Below are 27561 nucleotides of genomic sequence, written 5' to 3' on the forward strand. Positions count from 1 at the left end.
CTTCTGCTAGGTGAAAACTTGTGCTTGCAATGATTCTCTCTTCCTGCTTCCAGGGTTCTGCTTTTATAGATAGGGAGTAGTGGGAGAGGATATTAATTGTGATAGGACTTATGCTATTTCTACCTCATTAACAATTTTTAAAATATTTAAGAATGTGGGATATTGCATCTGAAAAAGACTATCGACTAAACATGGTTTAGACTAGTGATGGTTTGTGGGTCTAGAAGTAATTTTTTAACATAAAAATCAGTTCACCTCTCTACTCCGCTACCTTCTGTGGAAGATTGTATGACATCTTTGCCCCATGGATATTGGGCTTGGTCAAATGACTTGCTTAGACCAACGGATGTGAGCAGAGGTTTTCAGCGTGCTTGCTGGTTTGGCGGCTTTCCCTCTTGTCTTTCTGCTATCTGCCATTAGCAGAGCATGCTCTGGCAGCTTCCATCTCAGAATGCAGAGGCAGTTGAAGCCATCAGGAACCCAATCTTCAGCTTGAAGCAGAGCCTCCACAATTGACCCACAGAACCATAAGTGAAAAATAAAGTTGGTTCTTGTAAACCATTGAAAATTGGGATTGCTTGTTATGCAGCATTAGGCAATAATAGTTGACTAATACACTTCCAATGTCTTTCAGCTCATTCTGAGTAGAAAGTCAAAGTTTTCAGAGTGATTCAAAAGAATCCTGATATTCTGGCTCCATTTACCTCTCTGACTTCATCTTCAACTACTTTTTTCCCTTCTTACTCTGCTCCAAATACACCATCCTCCTTCTTCCTCCTCTAACATGCCAGATGTGTTTCTGCCTTGGGACTTTGCACTTGCTGTTTCTCCTGCATAGAACACTTCCTCCAAATTCCTGCATGGCTTATTTGTTAATTTCCCTGTGATTTCCCTTTCTTTAAGAAAGTCATCTCAGTGAGAAGTTATCTAACCATCTGACTGTAAACTGCATTTCCCAGTACTCAGTAGCCCCTTCTTTGATTTACTTTTCTATTTAGCACCAATCATCATTTATCCATTCTCTTCCCACCACCCCACTACAGGACAGGGACTTTATTTTATTCACAGCAGTATTCCCAGGGTCTAGTCAGAGCAGTGTCTGGCACATGGTAGGCACCTGTTGATTATTCATAAATGAACAAAGGGATAAAGGAACAAATTAAAAATCTCAACATAAAAATTTATAAATAATTCCTAAATTATTTAATAAAATATTACATTTTTCTTTAATAAATAAAAACAATACACAAATGACATTTCATAAAAAATCAATGGTTAGAAAAAGAAATATAGGTGCTCTTGTTTGTAATCAAAGAATTAGGAATTAATGTTACAGAGAGGTATTCCATCTCCTTTCAAATTGGCAAATGTTTTAAAGAATTATAATACTCATGATGGCAGTAATTCTCTTTGTCTGGCACGGGTAATCTCACAGACTGTGGGTGGAGATATGTAGAGATTCATCCTCTTGGGAAAGCAATCAAATGCCTTTACATCTTTATACCTTTACATCATTGGTCCACTAATTTCCCTTCTAGAAATCCTTCCCAAAGAAGAAATCAGCGTTGGAGGCAAGAAATTACATATCAAAAAGTTTCTTACAATGTTATTCATAATAACACAAATTTAGAAAAAAATCTTATCAGTCAATAATAGAAGGATCATGACATGAATCATGGTGGATTTTTAGAAATTTCTTATGTTTTTTACTTTTTTGATCGATACATAATACTTTTACATATTTATGAGGTACAAAGTATCACATGTACCCCATCAATACGTAAAAGTATTATGTATCAATTATGCATAGAATGTGTCATGATCAAGTCAGGGTATCTGCGTGTCCATCATCTTCAGTATTTATCACTTCTATGTGGGAACATTTCAAGTCCTCTCTTCTATTTTGAAATATACAATACATTGCACGTGCACCACTGAATTTAAAATAGAAGTTTTACAAAAACGAGAACAAAAATGCAGAGATGCCAGAGGCTTACAGGTCACTTTGCAGCACCAAAGCCCATTGTGATCCACTCCTGTTAACAGAGGTGAGGGGAGTAAATAAATGGGTGGGTGGGGAGTGTAAATGATAAAGCTGGGGCATAAGAGTGGGGAAACATAGGACACCCCCAAATAGCCATCTCATTTTTTCTGTTTCCCTCCGTGCCAAAAAAGCACATTTTTACCTAGTAAAGGCAGGTGGTATGGAGCAAGCGAATGTGACTGTCAGTCAAGCAAGCTTGATGCATCATTCCCTGCTTCCACACCTCTATGCCCCAACACAATCCCCGACCTTCCTCTGCCCACTGGGGCACCGCACCTGGACTGTGTGCGCCACAGTTCCCTTCATTAGCTCCCCCCACACACTAGCTTTCACATAGACACTCCCTGAGCAAGTAGCCCTGAGCTGAGCCCAGCCCTCTTCCTCCCCATTTCTGGTAAGTTTTAGGCGGTCATGACCATGGGATGCTGGACCAGGATGGTAAGCTTCAGGAAACAGAATCTGGAGAATGCCCAGCTGCTCCCACAGGAAGCATCAGGGAAGAAGAAGAAGAGGTGTGAAGTCTGCCTTCTGCTCTGCTGGGATCCCTTTCACATCTCCTTTGCCTCCAGGCAGTTTTGGTTCCTGGCCATTTCCAGGTGTGACTCACTCAGGATGGTAAGCATCTTCTCTCCTACCCAGAGTAGAGGATGAAGACCTCATCTCAGAGGTTGAAGGGAGCTCCAGAGAGAGGTCTCAAACTTCCAGCATTAACCGCTAAAGAAGCTTCATGAGCTGCTGGAGAACCTGGGAAATGACCAATGATAGGGACAGAGCTCAAATACTCTGGGACACTCTAGTAGCTGAGAAAGTTCCAACTCCAGGGCGATAGAGGACTGCCTGGCAAACCATCATCAAAGCAGAAGACCTGATACTAACATCACAGGCTATGGTTTATTACTGAAGATCGGTGCTTACACCCTGCCAGAGGTTCAGAAGCAAACTTATCATCGTTCTCCCTGGAGATGTTGGCCCACATTCTGAAAAGTGTGGTCAGTAGTAGCAACAGAAAGCAATTGTGCTTGCCAAGCACAATGTCACTGTCCCCAGCCCTTCCCCCAACACAACCCAGTAGGTGCTTCCTTGCTGCAAACTTGGGAAAGTCACTTGACCTGCCTGAGGTTCCACTTCCTAATCTGGCCTGGCGAAGATAAGAAAAACAGTTTATTTAAAGTGTCTAGCAAAGTGCTTGGACCAAAATAGGACCTCTGAAATGGTTATGGTAGTGCCGTTAAGGTGATGTTTTAAGTGCTGATGAGCACAAAGATGGGTAAGATATTCCTTCTGTTAAAATCTACAGTCTAATGAGAGAGAACAAGATGAATGCACAATAACTATCATTCAGAACAGGATTATGAGGTGTGAATTTCTGTGAAAAATCAGAACAGGGAGTAATATGATCCCAGGTGATTGGCAGGGGGTGGGGGTCTGGATTCAACTGGAGAGGGAGCTGGCAGGGAAGGCTTCCTGGAAGATGAGAGTTCAACAAGGGGCAGGTGTAGGATGTGGGTGGCCAAGTGACTGGGCAGAAGGAGCTGCAGAAGTAAGACCCCAAGTCAGGAAGACAAGGGCCTGCTGAGAAACACGAGCTACAAAGTGCAAGTGCAGGAAGAGTTGGGATGAGATTAGAAGAGGGTCTGGGGCCAGACTGTGGAAGGCCCAAATGCCGGGCTAAGGAGTTTGTACTTAATTCAGTGGTCAACGGGGAGTCATTGGAGGCTGTTGAGCAGGAGAGTTGCTTTCTTTACAGCTGTGCCAGACTAAATTAAACCTAAACAGTACTTTATAGCTGGAAAGGGAAGGCCCAGGAATAGCTCTTGACTCAGAAACAGGCATTGGGGAAGGTAATGAGAAACAGCCCTGACTGATCAAAGCAGAGAGGTTAATTAAATTTGTAATTATTGTGAAAGGCCATTAAAAACCCTAGTTCACTAGAGATAACTGCTCTAGTGGGGCTTCAAAGACGAACGCTTCTTTTAACCTTGAATAGGGGGATGTTTGCTTCTCTGTGGAGGAGATATGATTAAGATACTTAATAAATGGTAGATAAACATGCACACGTGTGTGTTCTCTGTAAACCCACTCTTCTTCCCTGCATATATCTGTGTAGCTATGTAGGGTGCTCCACAAGAGGGGTCCCCAGCCCCCAGGCCATAGAGCGTTATGGGTCCATGACCTATTAGGAACCAGGCCACACAGCATGAGTTGAGCAGAGGGCAAGCAAGCAAAGCTTCATCTGTATTTACAGACGCTTCCCATTGCTCACATTACAGACTGAGCTACCCCTCCTGTCAGATCATCACCAAAGTGTATTTATTGGCACTTATAAATTACATGGTATAATTTTCGGTCCATCTCCTAAAGCCTAGCTGGTAAAAGAAGATGAATTAGGAAGCAATAAAGTGAAAAGATTTTAAGATGAGTAAGGAAGCAATAAAGTGAAAATGAATACACACCAGATTTTATGGTCATGGTAGAGAGTTTCAAGAAGGGAAGAGCCAGGAAGGCTTCCTGGAGGAGATGTGAAATTCTGCTGCTGTAGCAGAAACCCAAATTCTAAAAAGCTTAAACACAACAGAAGTGATTCGTCCCATGTGTCTAAGAGTAAGCACCTAGGGATGATACAGTGTGGACCTTCTAGGGCAGCTCCATGCTGTTGGAGACTCCATCCCTTCCTGTGGTTCTCTGCCTTCCTAGTGTACAGATGTGCATCCACATAGTTCAGTGAGTCCACACCCTGTCCACATTCCCATCCCAGAAAGCGGCAAGGAAAGAGGATGCCCCTCCCTTTAAGAATATGATCCAGAAGTTGCACAAACTTGCTCATGAATGATCTTGTTTTGTTACTAGAGAAACTGGGACTTGTGGTCTTTGTTCTGGCCAATCATATTCCCAGCTAAAATTCTATCACCGTGAAAGAAGACAGAATGAATATTGGAGAATAACCAGCAATCTTGGCCATATACATGAGGCTCAGCTGAGCCTTGAGCAATGGGTGGGAGTAGGGGTAGTGGCACAGAGCCAGTGATTTGGGGGTCAGGAGGGGAACAGAGGGCATCCCAAGCAGGCTGGACTACATGATAAAGAAATGGGAGGTCCATCCTAGGCACAGAGAAGAAATGAACATATCAGAAATGGAAGCTGAAGTAAGGAATAAAACCAGAGATGTTCACTGGAGTCAGACAGATAATGAGCCTTGATGGTCCATCAAGATGGTTCTCAGGGAAATTGTGTCTAAGGAAAATGTGTTGGTCAGGACAGCAGAGGATGAATTACATGGGTTAGTGATGGGAGTCAGGAAGAACCATTCGGAACTTCTTTCAACAATCTTCCCATAAATTGATAACAACTCTGCCCAGGACAGAAGCCCTGGATTGAGAGAATGGGTGGCGTGAGAGTGTTTCATGGAAGAATAACAGGGCTTCATTTCTGTTGGGCTATCGGAATGAAGGTGCCTGGGAAGCTGCCTCCCTGACATGCATTCTCTAGGGCTCCCCAAGTACCCAGGCATCCTTCCTGCCTGTGTTCACAGCACATGATACCAGCACCATATTCAACAACAAATATTTGTTCAACATAAGCTTCATGTGGGCACAAAGTTTGGCACATAGTAGATACTCAGCCAGTATTTGTTGAATAAATGGCTGGATGAATAAGTAACTAAAATGCAGGCACAGAACACACTGGGTACTGCACCCAGCAGAGGCCATTAAAATATTCCGGGGAAAGTCAGCTATCACATCTTTAGGATTTTACTCAGAAAAGAGACTTACACAAAGTGTTTTCTGCAAACTGTCATAACAACAGCAGCCATTTGTGACATCATGGAGTGAAGTGGGACATTATTCTCTGAGCCAAACAATTTCTTCAAATCAAACCCACAGAAGAAAAATGCAGATACCAGGTAAGCCTGGTTGTGTATATTCTCATCTTATTTTCTCCTTTTAAATGCCCAGATTTCCTGAACTGGCTAGATGTGGGTAGTTCCAATGTGACCGTTATTCCTGGGGCTTTCTTACATACTCCAACTTCCATTCTGTGAATGAATCCAAAGAAGGTTGCCTTGACAACCATTCACCTCTCTCTCGTCAAGCACCCTGAACAGCCTCAAGTGCTTCATTGAGATAAAAGCCCGCAGAGCACCCAGACTCAGGACCTCTGATGACGCACAGCAGCTGAGAGGCTAACCTGGGATGTGCTGCTGTAGATAAAAGTCCTGAAACACTTCCTTTCCATCACCTTTCCTGTCAGCTACCGCAGCCATTCCCACTGACAGGTGAGCACTAGATGCAATTCTGCCAAAGAGAAGCCACATTAAGAGGCTCTTTGGCAATGGGCCCATGAATTGTTTGTTCCAGATAACTATGACATTGTGCGATTAGGTAACAGACTCATCAAATCCTTTCTATGCCACTTAGCCTGGGCAGTATCTTGTTCCAGCAGCGAGAGGTCTGTTATTTCACAAGTCCCTGGATGTTCTTTTCTGGGCTTCAGTAGAAGGGTAGGAGTCCCATGACATCCTATGAATCCAAGATTTTAATATCTAAAACACCAGAAGAAAAAGCCTCAAACCCAGCCCCAATTTTACATTTTCATAATATGAACCCAAGCAACATCTATAGATTTATTAAAATAATTAAGCCAGAATAAAATGGACCAAAATATATTCTCTGAACCAAACCAACATTTTGTTCTATTCAAATATTCCAAAGAGCTGAAAGATGGAGTCATATGGTAAACACTGCCAAAATTTCCTAGAATGGGGATATTGCTTTCAAGCAGCATTGAATTTGGAGGTGAATGTTTTAAGATATTATTATGAAGCCATTTATTCTGCAATTAGTATATAGCAAGCCCTGTACCCGGTACTTATCATGTGTAACTTTGTTGAATTCTCATAGTTGACAGTTTGTCTTATTAGCCCCATATTATAGATGAAGAAATGCTTAGCAAGCCTGTGTAGACTTCTCAAGGTCATACAGCCAACCAAACACAGATTTTAGCCCAAGAGTATGATCTTACTCTCACATCCATGCCCTCGTAGGTGAAAGAGAGAAAGGAAGAGGAGGAGGAGGAGGAGGAGGTAGAGGAGAGGAAGAAGAAGAAGAAAAAAGGAGGGAGGGAGGGAGGGAAGGGAGGGAGGGATGAAGGGAGGGAGGGGAGGCAGAGGAGGCAGAGGAGGCAGAAATGGGGAAAGAGAAAGGAAGAAGAAAAGGAAAGGAAATAGGGAGGGAAAAATTGGGGTAGGGTGAAAATAAAGCCAGAATCCCGTCTTGAAATCTAAATTGCTTGTCTTAGCGAGGCAATGATCTGGCTAATTTGAAAGTAAGAAGTACATATCTGGCCCCCTATCGGCATGGGTGGTTTGAGAATAAAGAGAAGGACCTGAATGTCAAAGACAGACAGACTTTGACTGGAGGCTGTCAAAACTTGTATTTGAAGGAATACAGTTGTCTTGTATTCCTTCTTGTATTCTCTCCAGCCAGGGTTCTAGCCTTTAGGATGCCACTGGGTTAAGTCTCATCCAGAATGCTGCCCTGCCTTCTGATGTCCTAATCCAAAGTGCGTTTAATTCTTACCTTTGAGAGGATTGTGGGAAAGGTACTAAATCCTATGGTTCCAAGGGTGATCTTATACATTTTAGATAGCCAATAGCATTTAAGGTAGAGCACAAGCCATTTTACATTCTAGAATCAAACCCCATGCCAGAATGTCAGTCCTTGACAGTGGTAGCAAGTACCTCAAATGTGATATGTATATTAAAGATTTTATTTTCTTTTAAAAAATTATTTTATTTTTATTGAGACAGGGTCCTTACTGTGTTCCCCAGTCTGGTCTCAACCTCCTGGGCTCAAGTGATCTTCCCACCTTGGCCTCCCAAAATGCTAGGATTCCAGGCGTGAGCCACTATGCCCAGCCAGATTGGAATTTTCAATTTAGCTCCGACTTATTTAGACTGAAAAGACACAGTATATGTGGGCTGATAGGAGGATGAAGTGGGCAGGATACATATGCTTTTATACTTATAGCTTGTAAGACATAAGTATTTTTGCAGCTAGGTCTTACAGTAGAAAGTTCTAGGAGGTGTTAGAGGCAGGTGGACAAAAAAAATTTCAACATTAAACAGAATAATATGTGAACGTAGACCAACTCTCATTCAGAATTACAGGTCTGGGGACCTTACAAATTGATTTGTCCTCGTGGGATGCTTAGATAAAAGCTAAAATTGTTCTTATTCCCCACCTTACAAAATGAAACCAAGAAAGGAGATTGAATACTTTTTAATGGTGAAATTTACCGGAATATCTAATTGCTTGAAAAATATTGAGAGATTTGCAACTGGAGGAGAGTCTGAAGTGAACTTAGTGATAAATCAGAGAGTAGGAAGCATAAACACACAAGCACAGATGAAACACCCAAGGTAATAATTAACTCAAGAGAAACAGAGAAATTATGCAGCAAAAGAAAGTAATCATAGTTTACTACATGTCAGTGTATAGAACATCTACATATCTGTAAAATGCAAACAATGACTATTGTATCCAAAATTACAATATAACCATATTGCAATAATGGGAGGTCCAGAAAGTGTGCGGGTGTGTATGTATGTTTGGTGTGTGTGTAGTGTGTTTGGGGTGTGTGGGGGGGCTGTGTGTGTTTTCATGGTGTGTGCTAGGGGGTGTATTCATGGGGTGTGTTTGTGGAGTTTGTGAGGAGTGTGTTGTGTGTGCATATGTCTGTGTCTTGGTGGCAAAGAAGTAAAAGGGAACTAGATCCTCACTTTACAGAGCAAGAAATCCTAATAGCAAGACAAGCACATTATATAAAGATATGAAAGTTAATGCCAAAAAAATGCACTGAAAGAGTTAAAAATGGCTGCCTCTGGGGAACAGAAACTTTGAGGAGAGTAGGGACTGGAGTTTTTACAATCTGATTTTTTAAATTATGTGCATGTGTAACTTTGATAGAAGAAAAATCTTTTTTAAAATTATGCACCTATGATGATGCTATACACAATTTAGAGGTCAATAAACATGAGCTATTCTTATTAACCATGGAATGTTACCATCTTTAAAATGGGCCAGTGACAACAGACTCCATGCCTCTCCATATAACAACCTCATGACGGAGCTTTCTAGAGCCCAGATCCTCAGAGAGCACCTCCTGTCTGCCACACTCCATGCTAGGCCCTGAGATGCAGCAGTGAACATTCAGACCCAGCTTTGCCTGTCTCCGGGTTCATTCTAGTGGGGATGACACAAGCATCACCTGCATTTAGGACAAGCACTGGGGGTGTTGGGTTTTTTTTTTTTTAATGCAATTTGGGAGGTGAGCACTTGGTTCGGTGTATTTGGATTTTTGGCACCAAATTCGGTTTTTGAGCCCTGACTCTCGACTCCTGTTGGCTGGTGCTGACAAGGCAACTAGCTTGGCTTGGTTTCGTAAGTTCTTGGCGACGGTAATCAGGAAAGGTGCTGCGCTCTTAAGCCAGCTGTGGTTAATCAAAGAGAAGTCCAATCAGGGTGCACAAAATGCTGGAGTATATAGGCCCACTGTGGCCAGGTCGTCCAGTACTCATGTTTAAAGAGGAGACCAGACTACGGATAGGAATCTGACCTGCAGCTCACCCAAGGTGGCACCGATAAACAGTTCACAGCAGAAACTCCGACCTTCTGATTGCTTTACACCTCACTGAGCTGTTTAGAAGGCCCTTCACATTTTGGGTGAATGAATGGATTTGAGCAATCACACTTCAAAGTTGCTTTTTCCATCTAGGCCCTTGAACTGACATTCCAGAGACCAAAGCAAAATGTTGAAAAGCTGCTCCCCGAGTCCCTCGGAACCTCTCCGCATCCCCTGAGCTGTGTCAAGCCTCAGACTGTGACAGAGCATCTCCCAGAGCCCCATGCAGTGATTCACAGAAGCGGTGGGTGGCTAGAGAAGCCAGCAGGAATTTAAAAAGACCTAAGGTACTCACGTAGGAATGAGCCTATAAATTCCTCCCCCATCACCGTTGCCAAGGCAATGCAGGTGGGCCCGGAGCCGGCTCTCAGGCAGGAAAATCCCCACCTCCTCCCTCTACACACATTTGCCCTGGCTACATGTGGCTTTTTAAGACAGCTTTGCTTCAGCTACTCCTCCTGCAGAAGGCGGCTTATTTTATCCAGATGCCAGCTAGGTTGCAATATTCTGAGAGCATGGAAGAGCCCACAGTGTGATTTTCTCTGAGCTTTGACCTATCCCTTAGAGACAAGCCCACCTCAAGCCCCTGTTCTTCGAAACTCAGAGATACCCAGCACTTCAACTCTTGCATTGCAGCCTCCCCTCTGCTCCCCTGCCTTCCTTCATAGCCGCGTGTTCAGACCTTCCCGATTCATCGACCATATTACAGCCTGAGGACCTCCTCATGGCAACCTGCCCTCCAATCTATGTCACCCACCAAAGCTGACATGCAAACCACAGGTGTTGGAGTCTACACCTGTTTTTGGAAGAGCAGTGTGGCCACAATCGTAAGGGAAAGACAAAGCCAGCTGTGTTTTGACCTCAAGGACTCTGTTTCTGCTCCCAGCAGGGCCAAGGGTGAGAAAGAAAAGGGTCAGCCACATTTTGACTCCATTTCTGTTTCTTTTCCCCAGAGGATTTTGTGATGTCTTTCGAATTCCCCTCCCCTGTGCTGCTGCACACAGAGACACCTTTTTATTCCTAGCCCAGCTGCTGCTATTCGTGATGACAGCCTTGCCATATGGCACCACTCACTCAGCTCCATCAAGCAGCATCAAGCTCATCTTAATAGTATTTACCCCACACTTCTCTGGCAGTCAAACTCAGCTGCACCCAGAGCTGTCCTATGGGTGTGCCCATCCACTGTACTCCATTGAGAATACTTACACGTGTCTATGGATGAAGCTAGATGTGTTACAGCTTTGTCTGGGCTTGGTGCTTTTTTTTTTTTTTAACTGGTGTTTGTTTGTTTGTTTTGAGACAGTCTCACTCTGTTGCCCAGGCTGGAGTGCAGTGGCATGATATCAGCTCACTGCAGCCTCCGCCTCCCAGGTTCAAGCAATTCTCCTGCCTCAGTCTCCCAAGTAGCTGGGATTACAGGCACATGCCACCATGCCCGGCTAATTTTTGTATTTTAGTAGAGACGGGGTTTCACCATGTTGGCCAGGCTGGTCTTGAACCCCTGACCTCAGGTGATCTACCTGCCTCAGCCTCCCAAAGTGCTAAGATTACAGGCCTGAGCCACCACGCCCAGCCTCGGCTTGGTGCTTGCTAAGATGAACCAAAACAGGCAATTAAGGACCAAAACAGGACAGAAGAAAGGTCTGTTCTAAATGTTAACCCACTGTTGTCATTCACCAGACTGTTGATGCCTAATTAATCACCGATTGCATCAACTGATGGCAGCTGAGAGTCAAGGATGTCATTTGATCTAGAGATAATCTACTTATGTGCTGGAGAGTGGGTAGGGGTAAGCCCGAGTGAATGGGCACATGCACCAGATAGAGAAGCAGATGGAGCCCAAGCATCTGAGACAGTCATGAGTTTGGGGAGGGAACCTGAAGACGAGCACATGTGCCACCTTATCCATCCTCTCTAGCATGGTAGTTTTGTCCCAAAAGAGCCTGGGCATTCTACTGCCATCCCCTCTCCCCTTCCCTGAATGCCACCATCTAGGTAAACCCAGGGAAGTGTTTTGTTCTTAAGCCTATCCTCTGAGGAAGTAGGGACACGTTTGTGTGACCTGAAATCAATAGGGCCCATGGTGACCCTGTTTCCACCCAAATGTGGAAGCTCCCTGCCACATTAAGAAATGGAGTGAGCTAGAAGTCACAGAAAGATCTAGGAAGCTAAAGACCATGAATACACTTTCAAAGCTTGTTTGAGCATTTCTTTTTTTCTTTTTCAGTATTTGAAGGATGAGGCTTATAAACTACTGAAATAAAATGTCATTGTCTAAGATATAGCAATTGACATATGTAAGTCAGCATATACAAATGAAACAGATAACTATGAATACTACTTTAAATGCTTTGCTTTTTAGGCCACATGGGGTTTTCAGGGGTGTGTTGAGGCAGACTCTAACCTCTGTCTCTAACCTCTGCAAGACGTGGGGACCCTTTCTGGAGCTGTCTCAACTGTGGTGTCTTCAGTCAGGAAGTGGGGATGACATCACCACATCTTAAATGTGGGCAGATTAAATAAGATGATGGGTATGAAGCCTAGCACATGACAGGTGCTCAATGCATGTTGGTTCTCTCCTCCTTACCTCCTTTTTCCTCCAAATCATAGACTTGATGTGTCGGCATCAGCACAGCCCTAGAACAATGAAAAAAATACAAAGAACAACAAGAACCTATTCAGTGTTTTTCACCTTGAATGATGTGAGTGGAAGACAAGGGAGACTGGTATGTTAGTGAGAGAAATAAGATGGATGGACACTAAATGACACCTGTTTGGACTGACAGTAGCCCATTCACACATTTCTCCAAAAAGGACTGATTATATCAGATGTGCAGCTCTTCCTTCTATCCCCTTTTCAAAAGAAAAAAAAAGAAAGGCTTAACAATTCTAGAGAGAGGCTATCAAAATCTGCCTTTACTGCTTATTTTCGTGATCTCATGCATATTCCTCATTGTCCAGTATTATTTTATACAGATATGAATGTCTGGCTCCAACTATCAAAACAAGCCTGCTACCACTTGGGGGTTAAAACATGCAGGCTCTGGGCTCTCTGCAGAAAGGACTTTTTAAAAATTGTCAGATGCTTCCGTGAGGCAGGGCTGTGCGTGCCTGTGTGATCTGAGCAGGCTGGCAATGGGAGGGCTCCCCTTCACAGAAACCCCCAGAGCACAATCTTGGGGAACACATCGGGAGGCAGCCAGGCATGGGGATTTTCCAGCCTGCCCTTCCCCGCCCTGCCTGTGACAACTCAGCTCACGCATCAGGCAGCGAATCCCATTCACGAAGCTGTCAGTGACGGCTGAATTCATTGAGAGACTCGGAACCCATCTCGCCGAGGTTCAACTGTGGGTTAATCCCAGCTAACCTAAATCATTGTTCCCTGAACACAAAGGAATGTGGAATTCTGTGCTCGGGCTGTGTGTCAGCACGGCTTCCTTGCTAGGTAGAAATATATTCAGCCTCAAGCGAGAGAGAATATATGAATATGTGAGTAGCTGGGCAGCTACGCTTCTCCCTCCAGCAAGAGGCTTCCATTTACTGCCGCCCCCCAGGGCATCCAGAGGCATGGTTTGGACCACAAAATCCTGTTCTGTAAACAAATGAATCTCACAAGGGTCAGTTTTATTTTTTTCATGCTCCACTTCCAAAATCTACAACTGTAGGATGTTTGCTGTCTTCCCCTTCTACCATGAAGACAGCCACCAGTAGGGGAGGGTATGTGTAGGGGAGACATTGCTGTTTTGGGGCCATCCATTTAGAAAGCATTTGAGGTTACAGTGTCCCTTCACGAGGCACAACTCTGCAAGGGCCAGTTCCATAGCATAGTGAGATTAATATGCATATTAGAATCTGTACATAATCTTCACACGCAGTAATTGCAGTCATAGGCTCTAGACATAAAGAAACATGCATTTTATAATAGTACTGGATCAATAAAAAAAACCCAGGAGTTAACATTTAGCTCACAAATTGAAGAAAATATTAAATTCATTGAGAAATAGGCAAACCATAAGGCTGTAAAATGGTCCATTATAGTCAGAAAACTCATCTGCATTGTGAGAGTGCTGAGTACAAGACCTCACCATAAATCTACAAAAGAAAGGCTACTCTTCCAGACTCAGAAGGAGAGAAGGGAATAAAAATCATATTAGCAATGTATATTGCTCCCAGATTACAAAATTAGGGTTTATAGGGAAAAATTCAGCCTGCAGTAATGGTCAGTAAAAATGACCGGTTTTATAGAACAGGAACTTGTAAAGATAAAGGAGAAAAGGCAGCAGGAAAAACATTAAAAAGACTCCCACAGAAACCTGTCCAGAAATAGAAATTCAGAGGACTTCCTGCCCTTTAATAAAATAAGCTCAATTGAGATGAAGTGGAATTATGGATGAAGCAAGGCAAATTATTTGATCAAACTAAGAAATTTTTTTTAATAGTCATTCAGGAAAGAGCAAAAACCACTACAGTTATCTACCATGGATAGAGGTTGTTCAGAGCTGGTAAATTAATTAAATCTGTCACCAGTCACCAGGCACGGTGGCTCATGTCTGTAATGCCAGCATTTTAGGAGGCTGAGGTGGGCAGATCACCCAAGGTCAGGAGTTTGAGACCAGCCTCGCCAGCATGGTGAAACTCCACCTCTACGAAAATACAAAAATTAGCTGAGCTTGTTGGTGCATGCCTATAGTCCCAGCTACTCTGGAGGCTGAGGCATAAGAATCATTTGAACCCAGGAGGCGAAAGTTACAGTTTCGCCTTGATTGTATCAGCCTGGGCGATAGAGCGAGACTCCATCTCAACAAACAAACAAACAAACAAACAAAAACTGTTGCCAGAAGCTCACCAACTTGCATGCTGTGGCTTGTACCAATGGGTAGGTGCAGCTATGTAGCTAAGCTACTCTTCAAGACTTCAACTGCAAATGTATGATAATAAATGGATTAAGCCAATAAAGTTTTATAAGTGCAAACCTAAGAATATATTCTTTAATGGCTGCTATGAAATATGCTGGAATAGGGCCAGAATATTAACACACATTCTGGCCAACACTTCAGACGTTTGGTTATTTAAGAGAAGTAATAGAGGCAGGGAGTTCCCCATCCGAGCTGTCTTCACTGCATTCACACCCACAGTCGTGCATGAAGGATCACTGTGAACCCAGCATTGCGTCTAATGCTCCAGACACAAAGGTGGGAAGTTTCTTAAGATGCTCACAGTTAACTAGCACAAAAAAAAATTTTTTTTTTTCAATCAATGCACGATGTGTAATAGGAGGCTGTGAGGGAAAGCAGGCTTGGGAATGACTTCTGTAAGAGGCTGGAAATCCTCTTTGCATCAAAGATAGCCATGTAGCCAAGCTATGGCCCTTAAGACAAAGTCAGAAATTTAGTTTTGCTTTAGGGGGTCTGGGATTGGGGGCTTCTTTGAAAGTTTTTTGTGATTTAAAAGGAATGACTTAACTGCTGTAAACCCCCCCTTGCAGTCACTCTTTTTTTTTTTTTTTTTTTCTATCTTTTCTCTTTTTGGCTTACATAGAGATGTGAGCAGGCACCATAGCAGCTGTCTTGCAACCATGAGTAAAAGGCTAAGGAAATTGCAGAAATAACCCTGGCACCAGTATGTCTGCATTCTAATGTCACAGTAACCCCGACTGCTAAGCCAACACCAGTACCTGCCACCTACTGATGTCTTGTTATAGACAAGAAAAAAATCTACCCAGGTGTGTTTAGACCACAGAGGTTGGTGCAGCCAAATGCATTCCTAACTGACACATTTTCTAAGGAGTCTATCTCATGCTGTAACTCCACTAGTCAAATGTTGACACTGGTGCCTTATTGCTGATGAAGTCCAAACTTGTTTGCCTTTATTGTTAGTCTGACTTCTCCCTTCCTTTCAGCATTACCACCCCTGTTCCCAACATGAGACTCTCCAGTGGAGCCAGGATGGCCTCTTCCCTCTTGTTCCAGCTAGCAAATTAAATTTTCCTGCTGGAAACTCCTGTAGCCCTTGAAGAGTTGCACAATGATACACTTCTCTGTTTCCACCTGGTCCCCAGTGTTGAGCACTTTCTGAGGGCCAGGACTAGAGCACATGTTTACTTTTCCATGTCTCCCATGATAACTGGCATGCTACTGGGCACATCTGGGGAGACAGTAACAGAATGTCTGGCAGAAGCAAAGCTTAGCTAGATCTGCTCCAACCCCCTCCTTTTGATTGGACGGCCAAGACCCGAAAAGGTGAAGGGAACTCACTCAGGGTTACACAATGGAGTATTAATAGGCCCAGAATCACAACCCCAGGCTGCTGTCTCTTCGATGAGCATATTTTCCACTATACCTCACTGTCTAAAAGAAAAGTGCCAATTAGAGGCACACAAAGTAACAAAGCTGGTGATGACTATAATGGATGATTACGTCTTTTCAGAGGGCATGAAAAAGAGAGCTGAGTAGAGGCTGATGTGAAGGAGCTTCTTCAGTGTATAATTAACTGTTGGCTTCTTTGTATTGTTCCAGTAATGAACTCAGCAATGAGCTGCAGAACACCCTTGCCTGAAGGGGCAAGAATAGCAATGCCAGTCTTGTCGGAAGACTGCTTATGGGCTGGGGTCTTTGGCGAGCTCTGAGTCACTGGGTCCATTTCCCATTCACATGCATTTACGATGGAGCCTGACATGTACCTCAATGCCTCTCCTCTTTCTAACAGGCTGGGAACTGTGCTGTAAGCTGTTTTGTTGTTTGTTTTGAGACAGAGTTTTGCTCGTTTTCCAGGCTGGAGTGCAACGGCGCCATCTCAGTTCACTGCAACCTCTGCCTCCCAGGGTTCAAGTGATTCTCCTGCCTCAGCCTCCCAAGTAGCTGGGATTACAGGCGCCCGCCACCACACCCAGATAATTTTTTGTATTTGTAGTAGAGATGGGGTTTCACCATGGTGGCCAGGCTGGTCTCTAACTCCTGACCTCAGGTGATCCACCCACCTCACCCTTCCAAAGTGCTGGGATTATAGGCGTGAGCCACCATGCCAGGCCCGCTCTGAGCTGTTTTGAGAAATGAAGCTTCAGAGATTATGAAAGACTGTGATCCCCAGAATGACTTGACTGGAGGCCCCTGAGAAGATGGAAGTTGTTGATTCACAGTCATAAAATCTTAGATTTTGGAGCCAGATGAAACCCTGGAGATGACCTAGTCCAATCTCTTTATTTTAAGATGGAAAAACTGAAGCCCAGAGACAGAAAGTGACTAGCCTGCAGTCACACAGCCAGGAGTGACAGAACTGTCAGATGCTGTGTTCCTCTGCTGCTTCCTGGGTACACACACTGCTGGACACACCTCCCAGGCCTTGGCTCTCTGACGCCAGAGTGTCAAATGTCTTCCAGAGCCCCCTGAAGTGTCATGCTGCTTACTGGAAAGATACGTGGATTGCTACCTAACAAGAAATGAGGCAAAGCCATTTTTTTCCTCCCCAGCTAATCAATAACTGGACACAGGGGCCTCCCTTTCTTGAAACATGATCTAAAATACAACATAGGGTGAGTGAGGGATTTGGCAAGACTGCCAGCCCCTTTTGTTTAAACACAGAAGCCAGACAGATCAATGGATAGGGTGAACTACCCTGTATGATGTCGTTTGTCTTAATATCCAATATGAGGCTTTAAAACTAAGTTTGCAGAATCACAAAGAATAAGAACTAAAAGAGAAGAGGAAGCCAAGGAGCAGAGTCTGTCCAGAGTCAGATATCTCAACAGTGACAGAATCAGTATTAATAGTGAACGAAAACTCTGGGCAAGATAACAAACCAAGTTATTAAAAGGCCATGGAGCATTTATAAAAGGCACGTATAAATAGAAATGTTGAATTACAAATTCAAACCCCTGTGACCTGCCTGGTGTTCCAGCTCAGTGGTTTTCCAATATCTATGCCAGAGCCACTGAGGCTGCACCTCAAATCAAGGCTGGCTGAGGTCACAAATCAGTGCAGGTGTCCAGAACTCCCGGCTTGGCAAGGGATGCTCCTAAGATCACCATCCTGAAATTCTTAATTTTATCTTGGAATTCCTAGTTCTGACGGGAAAGTGAAGAATGCACTAGGATGTGGGAGGCTTGTTTCACACTCAGGCCCCACCACCACAATCTCCCTGTTCCCTGGGAAGAGTTCTTCACTGCCTCCCGGTCCTGGTGCCCTGCCCTTGCCCCACCTCCCCCACCCCACCCCGCAGTGGATCCTGCCCACTGCCTGGGGCATCAGTGAGATCACTTAGGCTGGGGATGGGGCGGGGTGCAAGCTGTCATTCTCTCATCACTCTCTGCCTCCAATGAGAACCTGTGCACAGACAAGGATGCTGGAAGGTTCAGGGGTGTCTCAGGGCAGGGCATGGTGGTCACTGTCCCCATCCCTGGCTGGCAGCTGTCCTCATCTCCAGCTGGCAGTACCATGGCTGTTCAGTACACATCCAGGCAGGTGTGAGCCTCTGCCTACCCAACCCAGGTCCCAACCACTTCTCAGTGTTGAGGTTGCGATCCCTTGAGAGTCTCCAGTCCTCTGTGAGTTAGGGCTGACTCCCATAACCTGGCTGGGCAGAGAACATCAATCTGGGGGCTGACAGAGAATGTCCTGTCCTGGAAGCTAGTGGGTAACACTGCAAAGTCACAAATAGGGGTCCCCAGGCACTTGTGACAGTCCATACTGGCCCTTGCAAATATCCCCATGCCTGAGGGAGTGCAGTATCAAATAGCAAAAATTTTAAAAGCATAATAGGGAAAGAAACCAGAAAGAAAAGAAAGAGTTTAATATTTTGGAACCTTTAACAGCACTTTTGTCTAGCTTTTGAATAAGGAGCCTGCAATTTCATTTTGCACTACACCCCACAAATTAAGCAGCTGGTCCTGCCTCAAGCTTAACCCAGGCCCTGGGACCTATCACATCCATATAGGACGTTAAGGATCCAAATGACTTGGTAATGCATGGAATAAGAAAGTAATCCTTGCTTGAATGTGTACTTTAATTTCTGCCCTACCTTGTACTCCAGAGTTATTGCTACATTCATGTCTTGGTCTCTTTGCCTTACTTTCCAATTGGAGTTTTGCTCTAGAACAGGGGTCCCCATCCTCTGGGCCATGGAACCATGCTGGTCCGTGGTCTGCTAGGAACCGGGTCACAGAGCAGGAGGTGAGTAGCGGGCGAGTGAGCATTACCACCTGAGCTCCGCCTCCTGTCAGATCAGCATCAGCTATAGATTCTCATAGGAGCATGAACCCTATTGTGAACTGTGCCTGCGAGGGATCTAGGTTGAGCACTCCTTGTGAGAATCTGACTAATGCCTTATGACCCGAGGTGGAACAGTTTCATCACGAAACCATCCCTGCTCCCATCCATGGAAAAATTGTCTTCCACGAAATGGGTCCCTAGTGCCAAAAAGGCTGGAGACCCCTGTTCTAGAACACCAATCCCTAAGATCTGCTACCTACATCTTTCTAAAGTTACCTGCTTGCCAAAATATTCATCCTCTCCTCCTATAGGAATCTCTCAGGCCTCATATCCTCGGCCAGTGGGCCCATCAAGGAGAGAGGAAAGAGCCAACGTCTGATAGGTGCCTACTCCGTAGCAGAGCTTCATCTAAGTTGAGTCCTCAATTCCACACTCTGTTCGTTTGAAACAATACTAGTCCCAGCTGTGACATAAAAAGATGGCATGTTCTATTTTAAGAGGCAGTTTTTTTGGTCTGGTTTCTTTGTATTGATTCTGTGTGGTCAGAAGTAACTAGGAATACTGTCTTCACCAAGAGAAAACTTAGTAATTTGGGATTGTTTAACCCATTGAAGGGTAATTTGAAGAGTTTACACTATGTGGATAGGATTACCTGAAGGATGGTGGTATTTTTTCTTTTGATCACAAAAGGCAAAGCAGGCTGAGCATGGCGGCTCATGCCTGTAATCCCAGCACTTTGGGAGGCTGAGGTGGGTGGACCATCTGAGGTCAGGAGTTCAAGACCAGCATGGCCAGTATGGTGAAACCCTGTCTTTACTAAAAATACAAAAATTAGCTGGGTATGATGGCACATGCCTGTAATCCCAGCTACTTGGGAGACTGAGGTAGGGGAATCACTTGAACCCAGAAGGTGGGGGTTTCAGTGAGCTGAGATTGTGCCACTGCACTCCAGCCTGGGCAACAGAGATTTTTGTCTCAAATAAATAAATAAATAAATAAATAAAAGGCAAAGCAAAAGAAAATGAATTTAACTTTGAGCCAGGAGATATTTAATACAAGAAGAAAATTCCTAGGGCTGGAAATTATCTGATGGAAGAGGATACTGAGACCATAGACAAGGGGTCCTAGACTCCCATAAATGGATTTGGGTTGGAATTCACTCACTAACTATGTGACCCTGACAACTTACCCTCTTTTTAGTGTCCAGTGCTAAAATGGAGACAATATTATCTACTTCATCATTTTGATTTGTGAAATTGGCCTGCACTCAGCATTTAGTAATTTTGTCTTGCATTTTAATTGGAAATGCCCTGGTACAGGATAAAGAGCATGGATTTTGGGATCTGGCAGTCTTGAGTCAGGATTCCATATCTGCCACAACAGAGTTACCTTCAGAGAGAGATTATTGCACCTTGGTTTTCTGTAAACAGGAGATAGGCCACCTATAACACATCTGTTTTGAATATTAAATGAGATAGCCATTAATAGATTAATGTATAAAGTGTCTGAAATGTATTAGCACTTAACAAACATTAATGCTCTCTCTTCCATCTAATCACATGCACACATGCCCACGCACACACACACACACATACACACAGACACAAGTGGCTTTAATCAGTAACAGAAAGTGAAATGTTGATGAATCCTAGTTTTTTTTAATTGCAAAGTGTGTGAAAGCCAAGCATACTTGTAGAAACTGGAGATTGTTTTATTTACTCAGAGACAATACTGACTTTAAAGAAAACAAAATATCTAAACTAACAATGGAAGCATAAACATTGCCCTCAATGATGGTCATTGTGGTGTCCCTGTCTTCAGACAGTGGCCGCCTCTGTGCTTTAACCTGGACCAAAGCCTCTGAATTCTGCCGCCCTTAATGGTGACAGGCACCTGCAGGATAGCCTAAGTCCCCAACACCAGCATGGCCTCCAGGTTTTGGCGACAAGATTCCTCTCATCAGCATGTCTGCAACGCTCCTTTCTCTTAGGAGATATGTTGACTCATTATACCTATTTTTAATAAAAAGGCAAATTTAAGCCTTAATTTGTATTTTAAAATAAATTATTTTAAGGCATGGACCCACTAGGGAATTAGTTACAAATGGTTTTTAGTGGTACACATTTAATGAACATTTAACCAAAGAAAGAAAATTGCTGGTATGCATAATTTCTTTTTTTTAACCAGCTGAGTATTATAAATCCAATCTGTCCTTTCTCTTTAACTACTTTTGCCATAAAACCACTTATTTTACGGCTGTGGTGACATAGCACGGCTGTTTCACTTTATGATTAATAAAGTAATTAGCACCAGTTCTAATATTCTTAGCAAAAAGGCTGGGCTTTAGATATTTCTGTTGCACTAATAGGTTTTCTAAAGCTACGTGGCGCACATGGAGGATGGCCTGCTGGGGCCTGCAGAATGTATTTTCTAATGTACATCGTCAAGATCAATTGATAAATTACGTCAGTCTGGGTTAGTCATCATACAGAAAATATCATTAGAGATGAAAAAGGAATGAAAGGATGTGGGCAGGGGTAATTTGGTTTTCATTGTTGATTTATGTTATAGAACTATTCTTGTAGGCAATTACCAAAACACAAAATGCCAGGGAAAATTAAAAATTCTGGAAAAGAAGAGCCTATTACAACAAGATATGTGGTAAACAGACAAGAATGATAGCTCTTTTGAAACAGTATCCCATGGAGTCCAACTGGGGAGCATATTTCTGACTCTGCACACAGTGTCTTTGGGGCCACGCCAAATGCAGAACTGGATCATGAGCTCCGTTACGTCCTTCCTTCTGAACTGTGTTTTCTTAGTGTGTCTTTGAGGACAATGCAGGGGTGCAGGTCACAGCAAGGGTGTGCTGGGAAGAGAGCCACCGTGGTCCGAGGAATTGCGGTGTTGATTCCTCTTGGAAACGTGAGGATGCTGAGCTCATTCACAAGGGAAACTCTGGGCCCTTTGTGGTTGGAAAACTAAAAATAAAAAATTGCATTTATGCATGGACATTGCTGAAAAACAAACCCCCTCTGTTTTCAGGGCTTGCCTTGGAAATCTATTGAAGCAATTTGATTCCTGGGACAGGATATAAATTTTCTTACCAGCCTTACAATCGTTGACCTCATTGCCCTTTCATAATTCATTCATTCATTCAATAAGCATTTACGCTATGTCAGGCCTGGGCTTGGCCTTGGGGAGACAACGATCCTTGCTTAGGGAGCCCATAGTGTGTCATAAATAATAGTTTGGGCTCTGGAGTTAGACAAACGTGTATCCAGGTGTCGCTACTTATTGGCTAAGTGACTTTGGATATGTTACTCACACAAGCCAGATCTAAAATGGGGACAATAAGTATACCTACCTCATAGGGTTGTTGTGAGGATTAAATGAGGTAATGCTAGCTAAGGGGCTGCAGAGAATATCATGCATTATGTGTGTTCAATTAAATAGAAGCTATCACTAGTATTAAGATCATGCTGCTGATTCAGGACTATGCAGAGACACACTTTGAGCTGCTTCTCTGGTGCTAGATATGAATTCATATAGAGTCATCTGAGCTTTCTCCTTGGTGTCTCCTTGGGATCTATTGTGCATATCTGCAAATAGTTTTCTCTGATCAGAGAAAAATCAGCAATTGGTAGAGATTGAATAAGATGCCAATACTGATCAGCCCAGGACTCCATCAATCAAACTACCCAATCCAAACAAACCCTGTTAGGGATGCTGGATGCTTCCTCTCTCTTTCCTCCTCCCCCTCCTCTTTCCCTCTTCTTTCTTTCCTCTCCTCTCCCTTCTCATTCTCACCTATCACCTAAATTCTCCTCACCCCCTCCTCTCTCCTCCCCCCTGCCTGGTCATGTGGCATACCCTTAGATTCTGCTGTAGTCTGAATATTTGCATCCCACCAAAATGCATAGGTTAAAAGCCTAATCCCCAATGTGATGACACTGGGAGGCGGAGTCTTCCGGGGGAATGATCAGGTCATGGATAGAGCCCTCATAAATAGGATTAGTGCCCTTATAAAAGAAGCCTGAAAGAGAGCTCTTGCCCTTCTACCATGTTGAGGACACAGCAAAAAGGTGCCATCCATGAACCAAAAAGTGGGCTTTCCCCAGACACTGAATCTGCCTCAGTCTTGGACTTCCCAGCCTCCAGAGCTGTGAGAAATCCATTTCTGCTCTTTATAAGGTACCCAGTCTGTGGCATTCTGTTACAGCAGTCCAAACAGACTGAAACAAATTTGTTTCCATTTTCCATAAGGAAAGCATGGCACCTCTCATGGTTCTGAATAATCCCCAACCCTCAGGAGCCAAACAGGAGTGAAACAAGAGTCAGTTGCTCAGAAGAAAAGTGAGTACAATTCACCGACACAAATTCCTCAGAGCTGGGAGGTGCATCAGAGACACTACCCAGCCCTTTGTCCTCAGGAGGGAAAGGTCTCATTTCCTTTCTCAGATTAATCTGGAGAGGTGGAGAAACCTGCCCAAAGCTGCACAGGTGTGGGGGGTGGAGGTGAGTTACAAGCCCAGCCTCCTCCTGAGGCCAGACTCTCCGGCCGTCCTGCAGCTCAATGGTGACAACCCACCCCTGGGTCACTGCTGCACCTGTCAGTCCTTAACTGCTGCTTTTCCTAGGGCTTGAGATGCTTTGCTTGAGATGCTTTTTCCCCCTGTAAATGGTCAGGCGCAGTGGCTCATGCCTGTAATCCCAGCACTTTGGGAGGCCGAAGCAGGTGGATTACCTGAGGTCAGAGTTTAAGACCAGCCTGGCCAACATGATGAAACTCCATCTCTACTAAAAATACAAAAATTAGCCAGGCATGGTAGCACATGCTTGTAGTCCCAGCTACTTGAGAGGCTGAGGCAGGAGAATCGCTTGAACTGACAAGGTGGAGGTTGCAGTGAGCCGAGATCATGTCACTGCACTCCAGCCTGGGTGACAGCAAGAGTCCATCTCAAAAACAAACAAACAAAAAAATACTTGGGGATACATTTGAACTTATCTGTGCTTTCTTTTGCCCCCAAAGGCACTATAGTCAACACCTAAATCCATTGTGTCTTCAGCCATCTCTCTTTCACTAGTTTCTAAAATGTTGTTGGTTCACGAGAGTCACCTAGTCATGGGGTGAATTGGTGCCCATCCCTGTGGTGAGATGCAGGGAGGTGGGGACTTCCAGGAGGCCCTGTTCAGGAGACTGACGGGAGGGCTGGACACCTGGCCTCCAGATCCCTGTGCCCGCTCACTGCCTTGGTCTGACCTGCAAGCAAAGTGGCTAGCCTGGTCGGGGGGCCAGCCCCAGCTCAGGGCCCACACAGCTGTGTGCTGGGGCTCAAATTACCCAACAGCCTTTTGAAATGCTCAAAGAAGCTCTCAATTACCATGCTTGTGCATCTGACTATCCCAGCTTTGCCCATAAACTCCCAACCAGACGCCTCTGTTCATCACTTGGTCTTGGCAAGAGAGGCCAAATGGAATTCCAACAGTCACTGAGGAGCAGAGGGAGGCTTCCAGAAGGAGGTACATGACTAAATATTTTGGAAATTTCTCCTGCCAGTTTCTCTGTCTCCTCTACCACCCCTGTTTCAAGACATAGAGGACATCATCCTGTCACCCAAAGCAAGACCGCATTTTAAAATTAAACTTGAAACAAGTACATATTTCTGATCTTCAACTCACTCTCACCCAGCCAGAGCATTTACACTCCAGCCAAACCCTCCACACTACCTGCCTGCAGCATCTGTTTGGAGAGGGATCCTCTAGAAATTAAGAGGTTTAATCCCACACAGACACTCACTGTACCCCAACATGTGTGCACACGCACACACAAAATCCTTTGTCAGCCCAGCCAAAGACTGGTCATCATGTCTTTGTGCCCAGAGTAAGAAACACAGCAGCTATTTCTACTAAAATCAAGAGACCGAGCAGACCCTTCACCAGACACCTGGAGAGACGGCTGAATCTTACCTGGCCTCATCATCCCACAAAAGGGCAAGGGAAGCCATTCTGGCAGATTTTCTCTCCAAGCCTCATTGAATTCTGGCCTACCCCAGGGGCAGGAAGTCAGCGCTACCGCTGTGTGAGCAGCTGGTGTGGCCATCCATCAGCCTGCTGCCCCCTCTGACAACTCTCACACATGCCTGTGGTGCTGGAGGGTTCCATCAGGCAGGGACACGTATGCACCATCCCAAAAGAAGCATGAGGTCCCTAAAAGGTCATCAGAGCCAAGGCTAGTCTGCCTGACCAGCAGTGATGGCCTAAACCAACATCTTTTGACTCGTCCTGGGTGCAGGGCCGTGAGCAGCTCCCCCAGCCCCTGTGGGCCCCATAGAGGTCCCTCCTTCACCCTGTGCCCTCTCTGCCCTCCCCCTCTTCCAGTGGCCTGTGTTCTTCTCCTCATACCACGCCAGGATGGTGGGCAAGGGGCTGTGCATGTCCAAAGGCTGTTGGTAGCTCCTGAGAAACTCGGCACTGTAAATGCCAGGGCTGAAAGCGCTCATCAGAGCATGGCATGCTGAGCTGATCTGGGTTGGGCAGCCCTCCACCCACACCCAGGCTGTGCTCCGCTCTCTCCTGCTGTGCCAGGGCTGCAGCCTCAGGTCCTGCCAGTTGGCTCTGGGAGTGCAACCACAGAGAATAAGGTCCTGGAAATCCTCCCACCTCACCACCACTTACACACTCCACACACCCACACCACACAAACACACACACTGCACACACACCATGCACACACAACGCATACCATCCACACCACCCACACAACACACCACACACCCATATCACACATATACACCACATACACATACCCCACAACACACCACACGCACCACACACACTACATATACTGCACACCATGCACACACAACACACACTACCCACACCACCCACACAACAAACACACTACACACCACATCATACACTTACACCACATATAGACACTGCACCACACACAACACACACATACACTACATACACTAATTGTACCACACACCACACACAGCACACAACCACACACCACACACCTACATCACACACAACCACACACCAACACCTACATCACAACTACACACACACTGCACCACTCACCACACACAACACACACACATACCACACACAACACACACCCACATCACACGCATACACCACATACACACAACACACCACACACACCACACCACCACACACACCACACCACACACACACACCACAAACACGACACATATCACCCACACCACCCACACAACACACCACGCACCCATATCACACACATGCACACCATACCACATACACACAGCACAGCACACACACCACACCACCACTTACACACTCCACACCACATACCACACACACACCACACACTACACATTACATACATACCACACACCACACAACCACACACACCATACCCACCACATACCACATATGCACACTACACGTACCACATACACCATACCACAAACACCACACATTACACATGTACCACACACACTATATATACCACACATACCACACACACAAAACACACCACATACACACTACACACAAACCATACATAAAACACACCACAAACACAAAACACACCACATACACACCAAACATACCACACATACACCACACACAGCACATACCACACACACAAAACACACCATACACATACCACACACATATTATACACAACACCACATACCACACACACAAAACACACAATACACACACCACACACACATTATGCACAACACACCACATGTACCATACACACCACACGTACCATACACACCATACATCCTACACACACACAACACACATGCCACAATACTACATACCACATCCCCCCACACACACTTCATACACAGAGATACACACACCACACACCACTCACATCACACTCCACACACATGCACACACACACTCACAGAAGAAAGGCCTTCTTTTCATTCTCCTTCAAGACCCGAGTCAGATGCTTGCTGCTCCTCTGCAGCCTTGCCTGTCCCTCTCAGTGCCGTAAGTCTCTTCCTCACCTTCGCTCCTATAACACTTCCTTTATACCTAAGCTTGCTATTCTCCTGAGAATATCTGAGATGGCTATAAGCTCCCTGAGGGCTGGGACCTGGACTTTCTCCTGTTTGTATTCCTTGTGAGCCTTGCAGAGGCCTGCATAGTTCTACACTCAGTAAACATTTGTCAAATTAGAAACCAAAGACAATGTTCCCCCAAGAGAAATCTGGGCTCAACTCCATCTCCATAAATGATGCCAATTTTAGATGTGGGAGGGACATTAGTTTGCTAGGGCTGCCATGATGTAGTACTACAGGCTGGGTAGCTTAAACAACAGAAATTTATTTCCTCACAGTTCTGAAGGCCGGGAAGTCCAAGATCGAGGTGTCAGCAGGGCTGGGCTCTTCGGGCACCTCTCTCCTTGGTTGGAAGATGGCCACCTTCTCCCTGAATCTTCCCATGGTCTTTCCTCTACATGTCTGTGTCCTAATCAGCTCTTCTTATAAAAACAACAGTCATATTGGATTGGGGCCCATAATAACTACCACGTTTTAACTGAATTACCTCTTTAAAGACCCCAGCTCCAAAACCAAGCACATCTTGAGGTACTAGGGGCCAGGGCTTCCGCATATGAAT

General features: G+C 44.8%; 2 long non-coding RNA genes across 3 annotated transcripts in view; one reads left to right on the top strand and one right to left on the bottom strand.

Moving 5' to 3' along the window:
- Positions 1–4098, top strand: part of LOC745398 (uncharacterized) — a 50143-nt gene extending 46045 nt beyond the window's left edge. For both annotated transcript variants that reach the window (XR_008536676.1, XR_008536677.1), the window contains exon 4: positions 2444–4098. This is a non-coding gene — a long non-coding RNA (uncharacterized LOC745398). The remainder of the gene's footprint in view (positions 1–2443) is intronic.
- Positions 4099–20567: 16469 nt separating this feature from the next.
- Positions 20568–27561, bottom strand: part of LOC129135683 (uncharacterized) — a 49645-nt gene continuing 42651 nt past the window's right edge. Inside the window, exon 5 of the long non-coding RNA XR_008536678.2 lies at positions 20568–21908. This is a non-coding gene — a long non-coding RNA (uncharacterized LOC129135683). The remainder of the gene's footprint in view (positions 21909–27561) is intronic.

The sequence above is a fragment of the Pan troglodytes genome, chromosome 7 (genome assembly GCF_028858775.2).
Source record: "Pan troglodytes isolate AG18354 chromosome 7, NHGRI_mPanTro3-v2.0_pri, whole genome shotgun sequence".
NCBI classification, from domain to species: domain Eukaryota; kingdom Metazoa; phylum Chordata; class Mammalia; order Primates; family Hominidae; genus Pan; species Pan troglodytes.